Source organism: Falco naumanni, chromosome 15, assembly GCF_017639655.2.
Source record: "Falco naumanni isolate bFalNau1 chromosome 15, bFalNau1.pat, whole genome shotgun sequence".
In the NCBI taxonomy this organism is placed as follows: Eukaryota; Metazoa; Chordata; class Aves; order Falconiformes; family Falconidae; genus Falco; species Falco naumanni.
In genome coordinates, this window is record NC_054068.1 from 11,206,321 (window position 1) to 11,231,060 (window position 24,740).

Here is a 24,740-nt window from a genome sequence, read left to right on the forward strand (position 1 = left end):
ACACTTCTATGTTGCAAAATATCTAAATAATAGAAAAAAAACCCACAACTGGAAGTTGGAAACTAAAAAATTAATTTGAGGTTGTCATGTTCATCTGTTGGATGAAATGAATAGCGAATTGGAGTTTGTGGAACTGCGACTAACTTGCAGATCAAGACATACCACAGAACAAAACTCAATGCTGCTAACAGTATGAAAAGGGAGCAGTAACAGTGTTGTGGTCTAGGATTTCTGCATCCTAACCCCTTGATGGTTATCCCTGCCCACCTGTGATGCAGGCAGGCTCAGCTGGAGCGTTTCCACCACATGCTGTGGTGGGAACGTGCTCCTACCAAATGGGTGATGCACAGCAGTGCTGCTCTTCCTGGCCTGCCGGAGCGGAGCTGAGCTGCAGCCGCGGCGCCATTGTTTTAGCACAAAGAAGATGAGGGCTCTGAACCTGGCCAGCTGAGTGAGAGCCTATCCAAATCCTGCTATGCCAGAGACCCTTGGAAAGGAGGCAGTATGTCAGACATATGGTTGAAACATGCTGTGCTCCAGCCATCCTCGGCTAGCGTATGGTCTCCCGAGTACCACTGCCAGCTGGGCTCTAATTTACGCTGGGCCTGAGAATCAGGGACCTTAGCAGTCTCCCTGATGGTCTCTTCTCCTTTGCTTCACTGATTTCAGATACGCAGCTATGCAGAGCTTTTCATTTCCCCTGCCTGGCATCCTTTCAGGCAGACACAGGGGGATACACTTCTTTACTTAAACAGTGTGTTTGGTTGAAAAAGCAGAGGCCAATATTCTGTGAGAGTAAAATCTGAGAATCCTGCCTCTGTAAAATTTTTAATATCCATGGTATCACCTCAGATGTCGTGCAAGTATGTGAAGTTAATAAAACAAGCATCCTCAAAAGTCTGATATAGAAACAGCATTGTCAAGTAGCAGAAATTCTATTTACCTGTTCTAACCTGTATTTTTGAGCACGTGTGTGTTGCAGCATCATTTTTCATGGATTTGTGCTCTTAACTTCTTAAGCATCAGATTATTCCACATTTTTGTCATGGATTTCTTCTCAGAAAGAGAAGAGGATGCCTTTTCTCTTGTTGGAATAAACTCCTTAAATAAGAGGCATATTTCTCATGATGAAGTACGTATTGAACGGTGCACAGAGGAGAGAAAACCCAAAGTCTTTGTCAAACCCTTGTTTAACCTTTAGTTCAGGAGTGTCATTACAATGCCAAGGGTTTTGCCACCTGTAGTCAGTCTTCAGTTTGAAAGGTTATTGAAGGCACTCAAATTTGTATTTTTATATCCAACTTTTAGTTTGCAATAGATGTAGAGATGCAATGAGATGTAGGACTTGTAAAAGGCATCTGTAAACAGATTAAGTAAATACAAATTGAAATAAAAATTATTCGATGCTTCTGGACCTGGAATAGTGGCCGCCTTGAAATAGTTTTAGCAGCAATTACATGGTTATGGTTTTGTCCATCTCTGGAACATTATACTTATTCTGCTTTAGGCAAAGGACCATTGCACGTGTTTATATTTTTGTGAATGTTACTCAGTCAAGCTTTCTGTTGTCAAGATACCCTCTTGGAAAAAAAGTGCAGGTAAATGTTGAGACATGATATTCTTTGGTGAGTAAAGGTATTCAAAAAGGCCTAGAATCAAACAGTTTCACATTAATCCCTTATTTCTGAACGCCCTGCATTACCTGTGACTGGAGACTGGCCTTGGCTGCTCATCGGCTTGCTCAGAAGTGGCTCTTCTTACAGAGCCTCACTAATTGGAGTTAGTTTTCTAGACCACCTCCTGTTCCTCACGAGGTATCCCTGAGTTACAGTGTAACCAAGGGCCCTGCTGGCTAATGACTGCCTTTCCTTTGAGGAATTGGTGACTGAATAGTACAAGGCTAAATTAACTGTATGGGTAGAAATTATCTTCAGTCAACAGGACCATAAAGGTGTTCAAGGCCACATAACCCCATCCACATCACCGTGACCCTCCAGCCCCTTCCTTTTGCTACTTCTCTGTTCAGTTCTTGCCTCTTATTTCAGGTGATGCTGGAGATTTTTGGAGCAGCAATGCCCAACACACCGGGAACCCGTTTCTCACCTGGTTACAAGAGTCGCGTCATCAGCTCTGCTGAGATGATTAAGTGATAAGGGATGAGTGAGAATTACGCTTGGGTCTGTGCAAGGATCCCATATTGCTTCTGCATTTGCTGCTTTCTGGAGTTTCACTCTTCAGTCACAGGCCTGGAATTCAAATGCAGACGTTCCCCCTGTGGGCCAGATACTTGCTTTTCACAAGCATCTACATTCATATTCCCAGAATGGCGGGGACACGAGAACTGACATATGGGACACATTTTGACTGTGAAAAGGGCAGTTCTTCCAAAAGGATTAAAGGTTCTTCTTTCGGGTGCCTGAGGAATGATGCGGCTGGGTGGGTGGCTGCTGTGGGGGCTTCCCTGAGTGGCAGGAGAGGCAGGGAAGCCGCGCTCCTTTCTGCTCCCCTTTTCTCTCTCCGTTTGGTGGAACTGGTAGGAAATTGGTCTGGCTTCGGGAAGGAGGAGGACTAGAGGCCACTCTCAGAGGCCACCTCAGCCTCAGCGTTCCTCCTTCGGCCCACCACACGTGTGTAGCCCTTCATCTCCCAAGCGAAGGCCCCCATCCGTATTGTTCTGCCACTCAGCAGCTCTGCCACGGTAGAATAGCAAGTCCCCGTCTCTCTTGTTATGCTGCATGAAACTAAAAATATCAACCCCACCGGAGTTACTTCTACATTAAAGATGTAAGTGAAATAAAAATCACTTTCTGAGCTTTTTATTTTTTATTTAATTTTTAATTAATCTTAATTAAGTTGAATCTCGAAGTGATCTGAAAAATAGTTTTAAATGAATATATCTCTCTATATTTCGGGTTGTGGTGGTTGGTTTTTTTTTTTTCCCCCCTTTCCGTTGCCATTGCTGAGCACATGAATAATGCAGGACAAATGCTGTGGCTCCCCGTTCGTGTGGCGAGTCGGGACGGGACGTTGTGCAGGACAGGCGGGAGGCAGCCGGAGGGCCGGGAGCCCAGTGCCGGTGGCCTGTGCAGGCGCGCCGGCCCCGGGGCAGCCGCGGGCCCCTTCTCCCGTGGGTGCCCGGAGAGCCCCGGGCGGCGGGCAGGGCCGGGCCGGGGCGGTGGCGGGGAGGCCGCGCTGGGGTCCGGGGGAAGGCGCCCGCGGCCTCCCGCGTCCCGCCGCGGCGCCTCGCTCCCGCCTCAGCCCGCCACACGGCCTTCCCGCCACCCGCCGTTGCCGTGGAAACCGGCGGCTGCTCCCGGGGGGGCAGTGGGGGCTGGCAGGCAAGCGGCGCCCCGGGGGCCTGAGGGGACGGGCCTGGGGGATGGGGCCTGGCGCTTTGAGGGGGGTCCCCGTGGAGCTGCGCCTGTGGGGCGAAGGGGGCCTGGAACTGCGGGGCAGCCCCTGGGGCTGGGGGCTGGTGTGGGGGCCGCTGTGGGGCGGGGGCCTAGCGCCGCCGATGGCCCAGCGGGGCAGGGCCTGGTGCTGCGGGGACCGTGGGGCTGAGGGCCTGGCGGGAGGCAGGCGGGGCGGGATCAGCTGTGCAGGGCAGGTGTGATGGGTGCGCTGGGTGTGCCGCCCAGTTTGAGGTAAAAACTCTTTGTGTGAGCAGGTGGAGGGTGCAGGTGGGGGCACTGGCGTTAGCCCCAACTCCCAGCGACCTGCAGGCGGGAGCGGCGTGAGGTGTCTGGGGAGCTGCTGGCAGAGGGTGGTCCTCTGAGAGGTAGGAAGTGTTGTTGTTTCTAATTAATGCCTGTGTGGTAGCCTAATCTGTGTTACGGGGCTCTCAGGAGTATTGTAGCAACAAAGGTATATTTTAGGGTTTGGTTAATTAAAAATTACTTATAAATCTGCCTAGGTGCTGTGTTGCACTTAACTCTGCTGTTGTGGCAGTACCACAGATGAAATACACCATGGTGATGCGGTTACAGCCGTAGTTTGACTGACCTCCTGTAGAGCTCTTTCTCTGCTAATTTCAGTCATTCCTCATTGGATACTAAATGCTTGCTCTTCTCCTTCTGTCAGTTGAAGTAGTTGTAGTGGGAATGGTGGAACTGATACCTGCTTTTAGCCATCTCGGTAGAAGAGCACATCCCTAGATGTGTGCAAGGATTAACAGGTCTGATCTGTGCTGCAAGTTTTGCTCTCAGGGTGTGGGTTATGCCAGTCTTGTAACCGCACTCGGTTGTAGGGCAAAAGTTTGTAGCAGGCTTAAGGTTTTGCATATGCCTACATACTGGGATAAAGTTCTGTCTGGAGTCTTCAGGAGAAATGATAGGAACTAAATTCTGTTTTCATTTTATAATAAACTTCTTTTTTTTGGGGTGTGTGTGCTAATTTCAAGTACATACAGAAGTGTCTAATATGTGGTGTTTTTTTAGCTATATGGATATATACTTTATATAAAAACGGTATCAGTAGGGCACTTAGATATTTGTAGCGAGGATGTGCCTGACTTGTTTGCAGTAGTGTGGTTCAAGCAAATAACTTGCTTTAAAAGGCCTGATTTTTATATACAAGCATCTGTGTATGTTTATTTTGGAGTTAATTCCTTTTTGTGAGTGATAATAAGGGAGAAGGTCTCTCTAAATAAGCTAAATTGAAAGGAAATAATTTAGGAGTTGGATTCAGTATGTATAGTGACTGAATAAATCTAATCATCTAGATACCTGTAAACTCTAGAGTTTCACACTGCATCGCAAGCTTTTCTCAGCTGTTGTTTTTTGTTTTTTCCTTTATTCCCTTCAAGGAATACTGTGCCAATGCTGCTGGCACTTGGCTTCCCAGAAATAGGTGTTTAATTCAAGTGTTTGATTGGTGAAATTATGTTACTGTTTCTTTGTGGTCTATACAAATTAACAGGGTAGTAACTAAAATTCTGTTTGAAGTACTGCATTCCTAGGATAGAAAATAGACAGTGTAGGAAATAGAGCCAGTTCTGAGAAAATACTGGAGTAAACTCCTGAAATAGGACAAGCGCTTTAGTATTTAATTTTTTTTTAAAAAAAGCAATCTTAAGGTTTTGTACTTTTCTTCTATAAATTAAAAAAAAAATATTATCTTTGCTGAAGAACATAGCAAAAAGTATCTGTTCTAAAGTACAGATATCTGGGGAAGCTTGCCAATATACGGTTCATGTTTCGAAGCAAAGCATGATCTTTTTTGAGCATTTTTGAGAAAAACAGTTACTTAATCATGCAAGGTTACTTTCCATAATTTTGAGAACAGTTACTGATTGTTTTTAAAAAAACAACCGACCACTAAGAGTGCTTCTATCTCATTTCACAAATGGTTCTTATGAAGATTTTTCTCTGATTGTGGAAGTTGATTTGTAGTCTTAAGAACTGAATTTCTTGGCCATCTACTTGTGTAACTTAAAAAAAATCTCAGTCTGAGGAAAACATCAGAAGTACTTGTCTTGATACCTAGATCCTCAGTCTCTGTATGCTGCGTAGAATAGTTCTGTGAGAAAGGCCGACAGTATCAGGATAGAATAATCTTGTGAAAATACTGATGTTTTCAGAGACAAGAGCTTGCCTCTGCATGGCTTACATGATGATTCTCTTACAGATTGGTAACACTTTTTAACATGGGCAAAAGGAGTAAACAAAAAGAACTCTGATGGTATTTAACAGTGCAGTTAGCAGAACAGTGCTTGTAGCATTGTCGGACTTCTTATTATCTTGTTACTTGTAAAACATAGTATTGGTTCAAGAGTGTGTACAGAGCTGTAACCAACTATGTTTATTGGATAAACTGAGTTCTCACAAGCTGCATATAGGAGTATTTAATCCTTTGTGGGGCAACTGGGGAAGCAATAATTTTGAGACCAAAGCTTGCTGGCAGCCCTGCGCAGTGCAGAGCTACTGCAATTAAAGTATGGGAAGCTTTTAATAAGAATTAAGGGGGGGCAGGAAACAACAACAATTGTACATGCTTGTCTATTGGTGACAATTATAGCACACTCACTACATCCTATGCAAAGAGCAGTTCGTAGCTTTTTTGTTCACATGCTCTTATGAACCTATGTCCATCCTGTAAGTTAAAGCTCTTCTCTGTAATGGCTCCATTATGAAATCAAGAGAGGAATTACTTAGACAAGGAAGATCAAAGCCAATCTTACATAGGTATCTGGTGATCCAGTGGATTTTTTTTCTCTCAAATTCAGAACTGGTGTGAACCAAGTTCTGGCTTCTATTAATCTATGATAAACTTGGTCACGCAATTTAATGTGGTTTTTTTTGTGGTGCCCAATGGTTATGCTAATAGAGCGCTAACTTTGTGATATTTAATGCTTACAGCATTAATAGCAAAAGGCAATATCTGGGGCTTTATTGTGTCGAAGATTTTTAGTATGTTATTTATAGATCTGAAACCTACAAGATATGATATAAAAGCCTTCAATATGAAAAATGTTACATTTCTGAGCAGACAGTGAGAAAATTGCCTTTTAGAGGTCAAAACTCCCAATGCCTCTGGCAACATGGCCTTGATGTCATTTGACAGGGTGGAAACACAGCCCTTCATGGGAATAAACAGCCAATACCTGCATGATTCATTTCGTTAGGAGGGTTCTCCCATTGTTGCTAGGCAATATTTGCTAGGTGGTGTTAAAAAAAAAAAAAACCACAACAAAAACCCCCAAACAACAAAAACCCTAAAACCCAACTTCTGTCTCCTCAGAATAATACTTCTTGCAGGTTGTCTTGCTATTGATATTGATTCTCATTCTGTTGTTTGGGTGTGGATTTTTTTAAATTAGGTGGTAATTTCTTCTTTCTGCAGAATTAATAGAAGCATCAGCTTAATCCCAATAGATACTTTCCCTTCTGAGAGGCAGGGAGAGGAAGAGGCAGGAAAGGGTTGTCACCTGGTTAGCGAGAGGTTTCCTTTCTGTCTTCCTCCCTCTGTACCTTCTTAAGCTGTCTGTTTGGAAATGCTCAGCTGTATTGTGATGTGCAATTCTTAGAGAAGAAACATGGCAGAGACCAGCAGACATTCATTTGAAATGATTTTCATTCACTGTATTCTGGAATGGACTTGAAAGCAGGTCTCAGAGGCAACTTGTATGTACCAGTTTGTCTTACATATTTATTTATGACAGACTTGAATCTTCAGGATGGTATTCTATCAAGTGACATACCCACTCAGTGTGATGTGTGTCTAAAAATAGGTCATTGTCAAAGGACAGGAAAGGAATTGTATAAATCTATAAACTAAACCATTGCAATCTAGTATCATGGTACACTGAAGCTGTGTTCAAAATTATAGCTTTCTGTGAATTATTTTTGTAGAATAATGTATTAGCATAGTGTTTATCAAAACAGAGGAAGGCTGGCTGCAGACTCTAAAGATAGGTAATGCTAGTGGGTTACTCCTGACATAGCAGCTTGACCATAGTAAAGTAAACCAAACCAGAGGTCATGTCAGAAGATAGCAGGATTGGACCATGCTTTGCTCTCATGCTTAAATTAGTTATCTGAAATCAGTGATATTTTTTCATGTGTAAATTCATAAAGCATTTATTTAATGCTGGGATTTAGGTATTTGGTTTTGAAAATAATATTCCTGCTTTGTGCATTTGGCCAATGTGATTGGATTTTTTTTTTCCTTTAGAATAAGTATTGGCAGGCCTGAAAAATAAAACCACTAAGAAATGGCTCTGTTTAAAACAAGGCATCAAGAAAGAGACTTTAATCATCCTAAATAACCTGTTGATGCATACAAATGTGTGTGTGTTAGACTGTAACAGAGCAATGCATTTTTTTTTTCTGGTGATGACAGTGTAAATGCTACTGTATAAGTAAGGCCTGAAACTTAGCTATGCAAGTAATGCATGTTTGTGTGTTTAACTGCAGTGTTGTTAATGCAAACCAAATAGAGGAACTAATATTTAATTAAGGATAGACTGTGGAAGTTGTCAGTAAAGAAACAAATACATCTGTGTGTACAGGTTTATATTAAGAGAGTTTGAAGTTAGCAGGTAAAGGGATAGGCAAGAAATGAAGGGGAAGTGTGACATCTGGTGGAAAGATGGTATCAGGAGCAAGAGATCCGTTAGTGATAAACGGTTTTATTTGACATGAAAATACGTTATGTGATTTTTGAAAACATGTATGCCACTGCTGGAGATTAAGCCAGGATGAGTGACATCTTGTGATTTCATAGTTCATAACTGTCCAAACCAGTAAACATGGCAAACTGATTATACTCTTAAGAAATAGTGATCTCTCAAAGATACCAAAGAAAGCTTATGTTGCTAAGTAGCTTCCCCAAACCCTTATTCTACACTAAAAAGAAATTAATAAGGTACAGGCTTAACTACCTTTGAAGATCCAAGTAATCTTTCAGAAAAATTCATCTTGGGTGACATATCCTAGCACTTTTTTGGAGCTTGAGTGCTTTATTGAGCCTTCTGTAGTACTACTTCCAGGTACAAGTTGCAAATTACCAGCACTGTCTGCTGCTGCATAGCCCTGCTTGCTGGTCTGGGAGATGCTGGTCTGATAGTGACTTGGAGAAGTGATTGCAGGAGCTCAGCATTAGAGCCTGTTTGGTTTCTTTTCCCTTAGAGCAGGTTGGATACTGTGAGCATGCTCTTCTGCAGAATATTGCATGCATGAGGGAGGAGAAAAAGGGGAAGAACTCTGTAAAATAAGGGGGGGGGGGGGGGCGTGGAGGTACCTTTTTCTTTGATGTCAAATTGCTAGACTTAGAACTTCTTGTCCTTCAGCCACTAGAACAAGTGCTGCTGAGATCTTGCTTCATTATATTTATTTCCAAAGTGTTACAGTATTTTGTGGGAAAACAGTCTGCAACTTGTTGGAAAAATCTTTGTATTAAGGATGTTCAGGAAGCTTCTAGCTTAGCTGAGAAGCACAGTGGAAATAAAATAAGAAAATTCATCTTAATCTTTCAGCTATGACTTAATGTCTGATTCTTCTGAGGTTTCATTCCATATGATATTGATTATCCCATGTCACTCTGAGATCTTTCTGGTTACGACTTCGCTACTGAAAGATTTCTCTTATCCTAACCATTTTACAAGTTCATTAACAATTCTGCTTTGTAGTTCAGGCTCATCTCCTGTGCATAACTGCCCATCCCAATTGTGGGATTTTCCACTTCATCAAAGGCAGAAGCTTCTCTTGTTCTTTGTGTTTTTGCTTTTATTTTTAATGTTAGCATATCACTTGCTAGAACAATATATTATAAAATAGTTCTGTATCACTATTGGCAGTGACTTTTTCTTGCTTTGGGGCAGACTCCATCTGCAAGTTCTTGCCTGCTTGCTCAGAAAGAATGCTTTTTGGGAATTGGCCAGTTCAAGCAGGGAAACTAGTTAGTAAATACCTAAACCCACAAAGCTAGCATTTCAGTCATTTAGCCCCGGCTAGAATGGAGCAACATTGAAATGGCATAGACCCCTCTGAGGTGGCTGGCTTCTTGGTCAGCCACACCAAGCATTTAACATCAGCATGAGTAACCTGTACCTCATTTTACCTGATTGTTAAGAGTCACAAATAGGTGATAGGGAATAACTGATGTTTCAGTACCACGATGAATAAAATACGTTGTTTACTCCAAAGAGTGAACTGTTCTGCTGTGCTAGCAGAACTGAAATGCAGCTTCCATTAGTCGGATTTTTGGTAATCTAAGTGGGTTTGAGTAGACAGAGGCTTACGGTAAAGAGTTTGCTGGCATGCTGTAGTGCAGTTTAGTTCAGTGTTGAACACTTACCAGTCTACCCCCTTCATCAGCGTGGCAGTGATTGCCCTTTTCTGTCGTCTTTTTGTCAGTGTTTGCTGAGATAGATTAGGCACTCTTATGCTTGTGGAACCGCATCAATTAAAATCAGTTAACTCCCCGTTACTGTGTTACGATACAAAAACTGGATGTAGGCCACAATGCAGTTTCTTCAGGAGATGCTTGGTTTGACATTTTATCAGGCTGGAGGGAAACAGGCCTGTGCTTTCCTTCAGAGAACCTAGTTATATGAGTCAGTAGCTTTCTGAAGATTATTGTGAAGTGTGGAAATAGAGAAAGGGCCCTATTAAGAGGGCAGATACTCTAGTTTAATTGTTTTGGAAATCTAAGTGAGAAACATAATTTTTAGAAGTTCTCTAGACTTAATCTAAAAAACCCAACAACCTCAAACCATAAGTTTTGATTGACCTGAAAGCAGAACTGAGAAGTTCTGGATCTCAGCTCTGTGTTGGTGAGGAGACAGTTTTGCTACTTACTAAATTACAACTAGTGGTGGTACTTGTGCTAGTGCAAGGTGCTTTCTTAACTGTAAGTGTGATCTCAATCTGAAAATATCTTAATAAATTAACTGAATTTACTTTTTTCTGTAGTATACTCTTGCAATTATAAGCTCTTCACTTTTGCTCAGAGTGTCTACTTAGATATCATAAAGTGAAAATAATCTTAATGTCACTAATGGAGAAAAAAATGAACATATTGTCTTGGAGGGGAACAGAACAGATAATATTTGCTGCACTCTTGTGGACACCAGGAGAAAAAATGTCCTTTGCTTTTCTGAGAATCATTTAAAAATGCGTTTGTGTGAACATTGCGCTCCTTGCTAAAAATTTTAAATATTTGACTGTGCAGATATGATATACAGCCTTTGAGAAAGCAGATCGCTTGCATTTGTGCATTTTGGTCTCCATGACTGGTATTGATGACTGTGGGTGTATGGTAGCTGTTCTGGTAGTGTACACTGGGGGAAGAGGGGAGGGGGAAGGGTTCCTTGAAAACCAGTTGCAAAAAAAAAAAAAAAATTCTGATGGAAGCCAAAAGTTAGTGAAAGTAGGATATGAAACTTGCTTATGGAAATATACCACTGGATGCCACTGTTGCTTCATGGAATGTCATACTAAAATAACATTGGCTCTGCTTATTTGAAAAATTCTGCTTTTCTTTCACTCTCATCTTCTTAGTTCCTTATTACTTTAATCTTTATTCATATCAAAGGAAAGGAGGACTCATGCCCCGCTTATTCTCTCCAGCAACATGGTGACATGGTTCCCATATCTAGAAATGATAGCTTGTAGGAAAGTAAAGGGAATGACACAAAGTTTTGTCCTGTCCAGGGTTGTCTACCCTCCCCCCACCCCGAGTAAAATTTTGAAAAGAAGAAAGGTTCCTTGTAACTAAAATTTTCTTGTAACTAAATTCCTTCTCTCTGGCTCTGATTTGGATACTGAGCCTTTATTCCTGTTTTAATGTCATCCTAGAGAGCAGGGCAGGAGGTCACTTTTGCAAATGCTTGTTTATTTCCTTTCCCAAGTGTTGGGTATTTTGTACTTGAAAGAATGTTTTTTGCTTGTTACAATTCTTTCCTCCTTGGGGGAAGTGGTGAGAGTTTAGGTCAGCAGGTGAATTTTTGATGTCTGTTGCTGGTTTTCACAGGCTCGTTTGTAGTCACCTGGTTAGCAACTCAGGGACTTTCTCTAAGTCATACAGTTTGAGTTGTTTTTTTTCCCTGTGTTTTGGCTTTTTTGACTGAAGCAATACCCAAAATGTAATTAATTGAAAGAAACGAAAATCCGGAAATCTGAAGCCTAATTTTCAGATGTTTTAGTTTTTGTATTCTGTGTACATCTAATTCCTGTGTTTTCCTCTGGGGAGAAAATATTGGAAAAAACCTGACAGGCAAGCTTTTTCTGGCGTCATGGTGGTGTATGCAGCCAGCTAGCCTGGCTTCTTAAGAGACGGGGACCACCTTCTGCTGTGCGCCTGCTTAATTGGGTAAGCCCTAAATATTGTTGGTTCCATAAAGCGCTAGTCTAATTAATGACAGTAGAAATGTGCAGCAAAGGCAAACACAATGGAAATGATCTGTTGAGAGGGTGCTGAAGGAAAAAGAAGCAATAACCATGTAGCCCTGAGAAAGCACGTTTATTCTCTCTCTGCAAGCTGGGCGGGAGAAGGCAGACAGCAGGGCTTCAGCCCGGAGGCCTCGGCAGTGCCATGGAAACGGCACAGGAGCACCACATCCCTCTGGCTCTCCAGGCCTTGTGGCTCTACTGCGGATTTATAGGCAGCAGCACCCACGCAACCTGTGTGGGACTGCAGGAGGGGGAAGGTTAAAATGCCTGCCTGTTCTGCTGCTTCACAACTGGTTTATAAGGCAAATTAAGGGAGAGGAGAAGAAACAGGTAAATGTAAGAAGTTTATTGTTGAAGATGGACTGGCAGCTGCAGCACAATCCCTGTGCTGGATGTCTGACAGCCGGAATGCAGTTTAGTTAGGCTACTGTTCACTGATAACTCTGCTCTCTCTTCTGGAACCTGGACTGAAGTTTTGCCTGGATTAGATGTTCAGATCTAAGTTTTTCAGTGATCGGGAATGAATGGTAATACTATGCTGTTGTAGGTACCAGAGGGAAGCCTGCCAGCAGAGCTGCTATTGCTGTTGATGCCGCATAAACTTGTAGTGGTGACCCAGATAACATTGTGACTGACACAGTAAGTTACAGTGTCAGGAGAAATAAATGTCTCCTGCAGCCCCTCGCGGAGCTCCAGCTGTGCCATGGTACCTGCCCTTAAGCCCCATCTATCCAAGGAACTGACCCACTGCTGATGGGCTGTGGGACTTACTGGGGTTTGCTCAGTTATGAGCTAGTTGTATGTGGAGGTTCAGAAAATACACAGTGCTTGCAATTATTTGGAAGTTATGGTAATTTAGTGTACTTATTAAAGGAGTTCTTCAGAATGGTTGCTTGGGCTCTGATATGTCTGTTGAGAATTCCTGGCAGTCATCTAAGTGTGACAGCTCTCTGGAGAGCACTTTTGTGCTGTCTCCCCTTACCTACCACCCTCTGCTCTATTCGTACTTCTGGCCCAGACCTGGGAGAAGGCTAGTGTTTAAATTATCCCTCCTGTAGCTCTGCAGTTGTCTATGTTTTCATGTCATCTCTGTCCTGAGGTTGAAGTCACAAGTTATTATTTGTATTATGCCATGCAAAGAGAAGGTTCTCCCTGTTCTTACTGGCTTGCGGTAGGACTGGTTCATAGCTGGAGAATACCAAGTGGCTGTGCTGTGTCTTGGTGTTGTGGGCTTGCTCAAACAATGAAATGTGAGGTACAGCAAAATGAAAGCAGCAGACATCTTGTTGGTATCTGCAGACAACAACCTAAATAGAATATTAATATATATTTATAGAATATAAATATATTTATGTAAACAGAATATTACTACCTGTAGTGGTTTGCAGCTGTTGGAGAAAAACAGCTAAATGAAGTTTGACTCCTGCACATGCAAGTCTGGACTTCTCAATACAGTAAACAGGTGAAAAGCGAGCAAGATGGAACAGAGCAGGATTCAAGCCTGTGCTCTTGAGAGGTTATGGTGAGGTTAGCTAGCTACCTCATGTAGAGGGCAAAGCCAGAGAGGGATTAAAAAAGCATGGCATACAAGTGAAATACTTAAGCTGCTGCTGCCTTTTTTCACACCCCCCCCCCCTCCCGAGTTTATGCTTATTTCATCCCTTGTTCATTTTGGAATCAGTGGATGCAGAAGACAACTGCTGCACAGTGTCCCCAGGCTTCTACTTTACTGGCATATATGCAAAGATCAGGAATGATTCCACAATCTTGAGCTCTTTTTAAGTGTTTAAGTGTACAGAATTCAGTCCCTGCTGCATCAGGAGCCTCCTGAAGATAAAAATTACTCTCTTGTAGCTGTGATATCTTTTGTTAACTGAAAACCTTAATACATGTATACAGTAGACCCCACTGCTGGAAACGGCAAAGAAAGGCTCTGTATCTTTTTACAAGAAGTGATAGACAAAAAGCAAATGTGTTTTGGAGCAGAGCGCCACAGGCATTGTCAGGGTTGTGCACATGGCTCTGTATGTGTGTTTACAGCCATGAATCATTATGAAGCAGAAACCAATTGTTTTTACCCAAGTAAGCCTCTGCTTGCTTATCTGTTTGAAAGCAGCAAGTCGTTCTTTTTGCTTTATTTGTAACCTTCACAATTTAATGTTTATATAAATCTTCAAGGTGACAACTTCACAGTGTAGGTCTTCACTCTACAGTCCTTGTCTTTTGTCCTGCTGCAGTATGTTAAAAATATGAATGTAATTGTTTGTAGCCTCGTCTTCTATGGGAGTGATCTTTGTAAATTTATCTGGTCTCTTAAGGGATGTTGCAATCTCTGGCTGCTGGTATATGGAAAGTGCATTGGTACAAAATTATTTATAACTCTTTCAGTTGGTGCTGGATCTCTGTGGTTCTTCACTGCAAGTCTCTTCAAACTCTCGGGAGATTTTTCAACAGCTCCTAGCTCATAAACAACATCTTTCCTCATGATAACCTTGCAGCCACTCATTTTGTTCCTTCAAGCTTCTGTCTCCATGTTGCCAACCTGGTCATTAGACCTATTATTTAAGCTGATTGTGAATTCTGGTTTGGAATCGTTGGTTTTGTAGTGAGTAAGTAGAGAAGGTGTTTTTGTGCTGTTCATGGAAGAAGATACAGAATGGGTGTTTGTAGGTTTGTGTGGGGTGGGTGGGATTTGTTTTTTTTTTTTTTAAGTGGGTGAGTAAAAGTCCATGGGAAACGTGAGGCTCATAGCTAAGTACTAGATATTTAGGGATTTGGTGCTGAAATTTTACAACATGTTTATATTCCCCAAGGATGTGTTTGGTGCTTTTTTCTTTTTTTCTTTGCTGTCCTCCAATGTCATGAAGTGAAGCTCATGCTTTTTTTTTTATTCTAGATAGGATGATATTTAAACAATGCATGAAAATATTCCTAGATTATAAAATATTTTGAGACTAAAGTCTACCGATCAGTGTGTGAGATAAGGGCAGCAGATAGTGGCAAGACTGTCATCGTTAAGAAAGAATATTTTTTTTATCTTTTAAAATGGAAGTATACATTTTAAAGCTCTCCAACAACATTAGTTTGATTAAAAGACACAAAAGATTAAATTCTTCATTCAGTAAGTGCGTAGGTTTTCCTGAACATTCATGAAGCTGGAGCAAAGGTAATAACTGGGGGTCAAATGGAGAAGACTGCCTGGCTGGTCATTAATTTTAGTTTGTCTGTGGAATATAGCTGTGAAGAAGTTATTTGTATGCCACACATCCCCCCCCTCCCCCCGCCCCGAGAACTATGAAATTGTAGGTTTTGCTCAAATCTGACTTGAGTAATTGAGGAGAAATAAGGAATGTTAAAAATAGGGTATTTCAGCTGGTTGTTTTCTGGGTTTTTTGTTTGTTTTTACAAGAAAACTTGGGAGGGGGAAAGGCTTGCTGTGATTCAAGCTAGTTCATTTTCAAAACAGTAAAGACAGTGAAATTGCCAGTCTTTATGCAGGTCTGAAAGCACGTGTACTGCAGAGAAGATTTGTGAGCAGGGACAGGTAGCCCTGTAACTTCCATGTAGCTACTGCAGGTTACAAGTATCTCTGAACATGGAAGTGTCTGGGTTTCAGTGGAAGAAGCCTAGGAATGCTCTGAAGTTTGTCACTAATTCTGTGCTAGTGCCTTGTTCTCCTCAGTTTTGTTGGCTGTACCCCAGCTAGTTTTCTTACTGTTGGAATGGGAGCTATTGCAATTTTAAGTGAGAGTAGCACAAGAACTGTAAGTAGTGCTTAGAGAAAAGTAGGAAAGATTTACTATGTCCATTTCTACTGAATATTGTGTCGATCAGTCTTATTTATTAGGTAGGATGTTGAGTGCATGAAACATCCTATGGGTCTAGCTATGTTCATTTTGTCAGGTCTTTTACTTGCCAAAAATAAAGTAAGCTGCATAATTTCCTCCAAAATACTTAATCTGAGAGAATGGAAACAGGCCAAGTGTTGCCCTAAATAGAATCAGAACAGCAGTTCTGTGTAGAGAAGTACACATTTTGAATTGGTAAAAAGGAGTTGTATTAATGTCATGCCACACTACACGTGAACAGCATTAAAAAGTCAGCCTTTAAATCTTAAAACACTTCCTGTTCCTAATGTCCTCATTATTAACATCCATATTCTACATTAATGCTGCTGGCAAGAGGTGAAAGCCATCCAGGGTGAAAAGAAATTAGTTTCATTTTTCAGTAATTATGGGGAAAACTGTTCACTGGCTTTAGTCACCCTCTCAAGTTATTCTAGTGCTGCTGGTTAAAAAGATCCTGATCTATGGTGTATCGCTAATGATCAACAGTTTTAGAAATGACATATTCTAGCAGCACAGCCTCTATTATTAGGACAATTTTTCCCTCTTGGGCAGGCACCAGATCTTTCAAAACTGCTGGGAAAGCTCATGAAGAGTAAGGGTGTGTTTTCCTCTTTCTTTTTAAACGTGATACTACTGTTCTTGAAATACAAAACTAATGTTTCCAGTTTTCAAAGAAGGCCATGTACTCCAAGCCAGACATTTAAACAATTCATTGCTGAGGGGAAACAAATAGTTGGTAGTATCATAACTAGGTAAAGGTAGACACTGGAGAGTATAGCAAGAAATAAGTGGAAATGTCAGGACAGCATGCTAAGGTAGTAGCTGTGTTAGTGTGGTAAGTTCTGTATGAATAAATACTTTCATTTGTCAGGTGCGCTTTGCTGTTCATATTTAGGATGGTCCTTCTGTTTCATAAGGTTGAATGACAGAAGAGTAAAAGGTTGCAGTAGAAAGATGGTAATGCATTTTGAGAGATGCATCCTGGAGGACTGAGTAGGTACCTCCTCTGGAGAAATATGAAGATTTAATTTGTTCATTCTCACTGTTCTGAACTGGATTTATGTGGTACTTGAAAACATCAGTGGTCAAACAGAGAGCAGACTACTAGGTGACTCTTTACCACACTATACCGTGTTGCTGTTGTAGTTAATTGCAAGTACTTCTTATCTCTCATATGAAGTGTTCATTCTCAAGTTATGGAAAGCTCCAACAGACTTCCCATGCATTACATTGTAGTGTCTTGCAAAGGATTAATGACAGTTCAATTTTGAGCAGTAGCTCAGATACCTGATTTGTGTGACCATTTTCTTATTTACAATAAATTCATTGTTAAATTGGCCTTGCACCATCTGTGGCCACTTGCAAAACTTCTGACATTGTCACTGACATTCTGTGTGAAATGCTGTGTGATATACAGAAACTTGGGGGAGGGGGAAGCATGGCAGAGGACAGTGACACTTCTTTAGAGTGATATTTTGGCCACAGAGAAACAAATAGTTTTTTGCTGGGATGGCTTTTTGCCTTGGTGCCCCTAGGTAGGTTTGAGACTTGATCTCAGACAGGCTTCATTGTGACAATTTCTATCTTCGAAGAATTAATGGAACTGTTTACCTTTTTATTACATTCTCAGTTGTACTTCAGATGATCCTGGCTGTAGTAACGTGATCTTTGAAGCAGTTCAGCATTCTGTGATTGAGAGTTGCTTAAGCTTCTTGTGCTTAGCGTTGTACTTTTAATTGAAAGTGACATCTTCTTTCTGAAAGTACAGACTGTATTTTTTTTTTTAAAATGCTTTTCTTAGATAATGGGTCTATTAAGTACCTGCAGCATGAAGTGTCATAGCTTAAATACTTTTGGTTAAGGGATTTAATTAGATCTTAAAGTCTTTCTTTTTCCACCCACATACCTTATTTTCCCCAAAACCAGAACATGAGCGTCTGCAGATACTAAAACTGCAGCAAGGTTTTATATGAATAGTTTATACCTTTCTGACACCAGATCACGTATGTAATAAAATGTTCTTTAAGGATACAGGCAGGCAGTAGGATACAAGGGGGGAGTACACTGGCACAAGCTACATAAGACTTCCCATCGAACATCAAGATTGTTCCCTTCTTGAGTAGGAAATCTTGCCTTTGGCACCAAGCTATAATAAATGCTTTAGAAGGGAATGGCTTTAAACTGAAAGAGGGTTGATGTGGATTAGATATTAGGAAGAAATTCTTTACTGTGAGTGTGGTGAGACACTGGAAGAGGTTGCCCAGAGGAGCTGTGGATGCCCCATCCCTGGCAGTGTCCAAGGCCAGGCTAGATGGGGCTTTGAGCATCCTAGCCTAGTGGAAGGTGTCTCTGCCCATGGCAGGGGATTGAAACTAAATGATCTTTAAGGTCCCTTCCAACCCAAACCTTCTACTACTAAAATATTCTCTAAGCAGGAAGGTAACTTTGAATGCAGAATGCATGGATTTCTATCTCTTCTCCATTTGGTGCTTTGATTTACTTTGTCTTGACTGGCTATGCTAAAATGCTGTTAGTTTTTTCAGTTCTTTTTGAGCAGGAAAAAAACCCTAACACACAAAACTGATATTGGTGAACTCTGCAGCTGATCAAATGCTATATATACACTGTTGTTTCTGTTTTATGGTAGATATAATAAGATCACACACTGTTACGGTGTGGTAAAAGCTAGTGTCCTTTTTATTCTGATGCTTGCTTGAGAGATGTCTTTGATCAAAGTTAATACTTGTATTTAAATGTTTGGTACAAGCTTTAAAAAAAAAAAAAGGTAGCCATGCACTGAGTTGTTGTGCATATGTAAGGTAACAGCAGGACTTTCATTGCCTGCATCTGGGGATCCCTTTCTTGTTCAACAAAACAGCCTCTGGCTGGCACTGACTACCTATACCTCTGGATGGACTGTACAACCGTCTTTACCCATTAAGGTCTTTAACTGTATTAGACAAGACTGACCTCATATATGTTGTGCATTTAAGGCTTTGACTATCCATTTAGCTTTTCAGTAGATCTTCCTTTCTTGTCCATGCTTTCGTTTGTGAGCTAGTCTTCTGGATTTGTGGAGAAAAACAAGTATTGGAAGAAGGTGTTTAAGTTGAGCTTTCTCAGGATGTATAAGCATAACTTGGAAGATGGCAAATGTGTGCTTATTTATAGATACACAAATATCTATGCTTAGTAACTACAAGTAAGTTGTAAGGGGGAGAAACTGAATGAAATAGGAAATGGAGGTATGTGACCTGGGTGATCTAATAGATGAGCAGTCCAGTCAGTAATAAAATATCACTACCATGAAGGAGAGACTCTGAAAGCTTGAATTGGGTCTCACAGTCTGGCATGTTGATCGAGGGGAGGGAGCAAGACTAAGGGAGAGATTCTTACAGGAACTGTAAGGGTAACACAGAGGAGAAACTGAATGCCAGGATCAGAAGGTGACAAATAGATGAAGCCCCACTGAGAACACGTACGGTCATAGTTTGGAAAAGAAAATTTGGAAGTACTTTTGCCAGAGGCAGGAGGGATGTGGTGGCTTTTATCAAAGTAGGGACACTTGTGGAAGGACTACAAAGGTATAAGGGGCACAGAAGCCATAAAAGCAGCAAGAATGCCCTTGTTACAGCTGCTGTAAGTGAAAGAAATGCATATAAAGCAGTTCCACTACAGAACCAGTCCTGGCCCAGCTGCGCAAGTGTGTAGGTACTGCGTTCTCTCCTGGGCAGATGCTGTAGTACTTCTCCCAGGCCAGTTCTTCCTCTGTCCAGGGGTTTTGCGTAGTCCTTCCTTTCCTTTTGCCCTGTAGCTGGCTTTCTGCTCTGCATGGGTTCTGTGCCCTCCCTGACTTTCACTGTACTGAACTTTATGCCCTAATCTTGAGGAACCACTGAATGAGGGAGGGTGTCTACAATGAGCGTCAATGTACTTTGGCTACTTGACTTGAAATTGGCACCTATAACCACTGTAGTCTACCTTCTCTTTCAGTCAAGTCTGTGAAGTAACCTGTGTGGTGTTTCATGAGGGCATGGGATCTTGCTGGCTCAGGGGAATGATGTGGAAAGTCTTTTAAATGTCAATGAGGAGCAAAATTCTTTAGGCTTTTAATCTTGGTGAGTTCTCGCTTGATTTAGTCAAAACCTTCCCAGATGCTAGTTACCAGTGAGACTTGAGTCTGAAAACATGAAGACTTGAGGGTCTGTCTGATTCACAGAGGGGATCACTATCAGCCTAATGGGACCTTGGTTGAAACTTTAATTACAAGAAGACAGTAAAAAGCACTGTTTAAGAAAAAAAATTTCCCTTATCAAATTTTGTTGCTAGTCTAGTCAGGCTAAAAACTCTGCTTAATCTTAATGATTAGTAAGAGTTCTTCATTTCTGTGAGATTTATAGCAGTGTTAAATAAATTACGAATTATTCGGAGGCAGTATATTAAAGGAGATCTAATCAAGATATCCAGAATATTGTGACACATTTAAATCCCATAATATTTAAAAAAACCATTTTTGAGGGAGTAAAGATACTTTATATACAATTAGAGGCAGTATGATTAATAACCTTGGGCTCCGATTCGATGGCTTCCTTTGGGATTTGGGGGTTCTTTTCTGTATCTCTGGAACCAAATATATGCCTTAATTACCAGTCTAACGTTCAATGAAGGCAGAACTGAAGTGCAGATGTATATACTTGAATTTGCATTAGCGTTTCTTCTACAGACACTCGGCCTCACTAATCCAGGTATCTGCGGATTTTAATAATGCTCAAGAAGAATGTCAATCCATGTTGTGAGCTTAGACTTTCAAAGCTGACAGACCTGTTTGTTTCGCATCATGACATTTATGCCACATGCTAGGCCTGGAGGGTAGGTGTTAGTCTAAACGCAGATGCATTTTAAAAAAGTGCTGAGAAGATTCAGACCATTTAAAACCAGGCCTGTAGTTGGGCAAGGCTGTTGTAGTTTTGCCCCAGTCCTACTTCTTTATCGATGTTTCAGGAGGGATATTTTGATACACGAGAAACAAACACATCTGGTTTGAAGCCATTCTGGTTGCAGGTAATTAGCAAGGTAATCATGCACATAAAATCTGAGTCAAAGACAAGAGGAGTAAAATAGTTTTGGGATTTGAACAGTGAGTGGGCAATGCTCCTTAAATAGCAAGCCACGTCAGTACTTCCTTTTTACTGCAGAAACAGAACAGTCAATGCCTGCAAAGTCAGTGGGATTGGGAGCTCAAGATTTTGGAAGGTGTTACTCCGGAGAGCTTTGCTTGTAGGTATATCTGCAAGGAAACCGATTTCTGAGTTGAAGCTAGGGAATGGGAAAATGTGTTTGAAACTAGTCCGTGTTGTAATTCTGGGTATTACTTATTTCTTGTGGTTTAGAATGATGAATAGTGGGGGAGAAGTAGCTCCTTGTGAAAGAAAAAAAACCGGATAAATGGCCTATACTATCTGGGACCTCACTAGGCAATACCCCCATACAGAAAGTAACTGAAAATGCATCTTCTTTGGGAGAGGGCAAGGATTCACTTAAACTCATTTGTCACTGAATTTAATTACATCAAGACAAAGCTCTTTAATCTGAATGCCCAGATACAATGAAAACCCATTTATTTGGAAATCTGTTTCATCAAAGTTACCACTTTCAAGTATGTAGCAGCTCTGGCCTGAGTGAAATTTGTCTTTGGTGTCTTGCTAATCAAAGATGAGAATGTGATTTGATTGGGTTTTTTTACTGTTATTTTTATTTTTACATAGACTTCGCTGGGCTGTTCTGTCCTATGCAGTCAGGGCTGTCTGCTGCCTCTTTAGCTTGACTGTGACTAGTGGACTCAGTTTGCTCTGGTTCTGGCATTGATCACAATATTTTGTTTCTTATAGTCTCCATCATTGTCTTGCTCAGGTACAGCTTTAGCAAGCTGCTTTTGTGCTCCTGTTGTAGTTGCTCCAGAGCAGCTAGGTCGTGGTGTTCCACTTAGGATTAGGCAAAATGTTGAGGTGGGTGTCATGATGCTATTTTAGAACCAGTGGTGCAGAGATGAAATGAAAACGTGTAGTGGTTGTCTTCTGATACAATTTACTGGAATTTAATTGTTCTCGTATTTATTTGCCTCTCTTTTTTTTTCTTTCTTTAATCAGAAACAGATATTTCAGGATATAGATATCATCCCTTGATCTTCTGCATTTTTCTAAAATCGATCTTACTTCTGCACATGTTCATTCTTGAGCGTCTATAAGCTGTATATTTTGGTCAGATACGGCAGGCTTAGCTTTTTATTCTGAATAGTTAATTTTGACACTCCCTATGAAAGAACTCCGAGATAAAATGTTTTTGATTGTTACCAGTTGCTGTATGCTTTGTAGACTGTAATATAAATCTGATGGTCAATTTTGGTGGGATGATCTAATGAAGTTCTCGGATTTATTTTAGATAACAAACTCTTTTTTTTTTTTTTTTTTGCACAGACAAACATGGATAAATTGTCAGATTCGTAACCCATCTCATACAATGTCTGCCATATCTTCCACACTGCTTGAAATGGTCACCGTATGCCTGATTTATAAAGACAGTATTACCCTGATGAGTACACAGTGTGTCACTTGAGCAGGATTCATGTCTGTATGGATTTCAGTGGAGAAACATAATGTGAGTCTATATAAATATTTGTAGCCTTTTGCTCTATCACATTGTCTGTTTTATTGGTTGGATTACCTGTGCTGTGGGGACTATGGCTTTTTTTGGTGATACTTAAAAAAAAAAAAAAAACAAAAACTGATAAAAAGGGAGATCCTGGGGGGGCGGAAATCGGGCTAAACCTCTTTCTGTTACATATTGCTAGAAGTGAATTATATGAATTTGAGATCGGTAAATGAAAAGCACTAAAGATTATATAATTCTTGATTATTTTTTTTTTCCACACCAGAGATGGGGAAAGGTTAAGTAGAGCAATTCTAGGGGAATCAAACCCAAACCAGTCAGATAGTGGATATATAGTAGGCCAAGCTCCCAGTTACCTGCACTAAGCATTAGCATACTTGACTACTACTAGGTGTAGGAATGTTGTGAATGAATACTGTAGAAAAAGGTTAACTATTTGACATTTTGTAGAAACAGACAGCTAAAAACGTGCCTTGTGGTCTTCAGTGTGTGTATATATATATGTAGGCTGGCATCACCTTCATGTGACTTCTCTGTGGTTACATCATGGTACCCAGAAAGGGATATACTGACAAGATGCACACTTAAAGATAACATAACTATTGTGATCATAATGTACATTAGTCTGTATCTATGAATTTGAAGGTGAACTGTAGCCTGGAGCTTTCATTTCTTAGTAAAGAAGCCACCTCTACTAGTATTTAATGGATTGGGGCAAGCTCTTGATGCAGTTGCCTTAGGCCATTGCTTCCCATGCTGCTGCTCCCTCCGCTTGAGTATAATCTTAACATCTTCTGTGGCTGGTGACATTACTTATGTTTGGATAGGCTGAGAGGAAATTTCTTGTATTAAGTGAAAATAAATCTGGACAGGAATCCCAGATTGGGAAAATAACTGTGGAAAAGTTGGATTGTGAAAGCCTCTTCAATTTTTCATAACTTGACAGCATAATTTTAAGCTCCAGGAAAAAACTATGATACCGCTGGAAAAGATCACTCATGGAGAGTCCTCTAAAGCTGGATGTGAAACACGAGGCCAGCACTAGTGTCACAGCTGGAAGAGAAGAATTCAAGTCTCATACAAGGTAGGTACATAATGAAAGACTTGACCTTTGCTGCAGTTCTGTTAAATGTGTGTCTTCAGTTAAAAAAAACAAAAAAACAAAAAAACTTGGTGGCAAAAATGGCAATGGATGGCAGAAGTTGAAAGCGCTTATGCAACTGCGTAAAAATCTCTGTGGCATGAACTGCCTGGAAAATGATGCTTAAAAGGTTGGCCTACATAGGAGGTGTTATGTACATATGCTCCTTGCTACATGCAAGTTAGTTAATTGTCCACTGAGATATGTGTAGTCATAGGACTTCTCAAAGTATATTTTTTTAAACTAAATATTGGAGTTCTTTATTAAACCAGACTAGGAAATACTTTTACAAGGATGAATGTTTCTATTCGAGCAGTCATAAAGCAAACATTATTCTTGTTCTCTAGCATGAGTCACAACTCTATCAATTGCTTCATAATACATTAACCAAATAGCTTGGTGGCAGTGAGCAAGGCTTAATCATATCCGTCTTCCCGTTCTGTGTCAGTGTGTGCTATACTGTCTTGCCCTTACTGCTCAAGTGATACGTTATGTATAATGATTTCACGTATTTCAGGATTAAATTGAAGTGTGGAACAGGTGAGTGCCTGCCATTCTTAAAACTTGAATCCATTGTGAGTCTAATTGCATTATTTGATTCTAGATAACTATTTGAATGGATAGTTCTGAGAAATTTTGGCAAAACTGACTTACCAGTGGTAAGTATCAGTTGTTGCTGGTATAGCTAACATAAAAACCTCACTCTCTCTTGTACTTGACTCCAGTGCATTTTTACAGCAGTATCATGCTGGAGCCATTCCAAGCAAACGTTAGAGATGTTTGTTTATGTGCTTGTCTGCTAGGTTCCATTGAGGAAAGCCAAGAAAATTGCTGGTCCTTCTTAAACAATAGCTGGGTTTTTTTGGATGAAAACTAGTTAGGTGTGTCTTGCCACATGAAGCCTGGGACACTTCCCAAGTCATGGTTCAAGAGTGTGCAGAGGTTTTGAAATCACCACAAATAGCAGTGCCAACCTGAAAGTGATTCCTTGAAGCGGTATCAGCTCAAACAGGCTGTGCTCTACATTGTCCCTCATGTTGTGCTCTGCAAACAAACTACTGCTGTATGCAGATGCTGTTCTGGTATCACTGAAATTAACATATTAGACTGAGATTTGGAAGAGAAACATAACTGTACAAATGGTTTGCTGGACTATGCCCAGATACCTGTGTGATTTCCACACCCCACACCCCC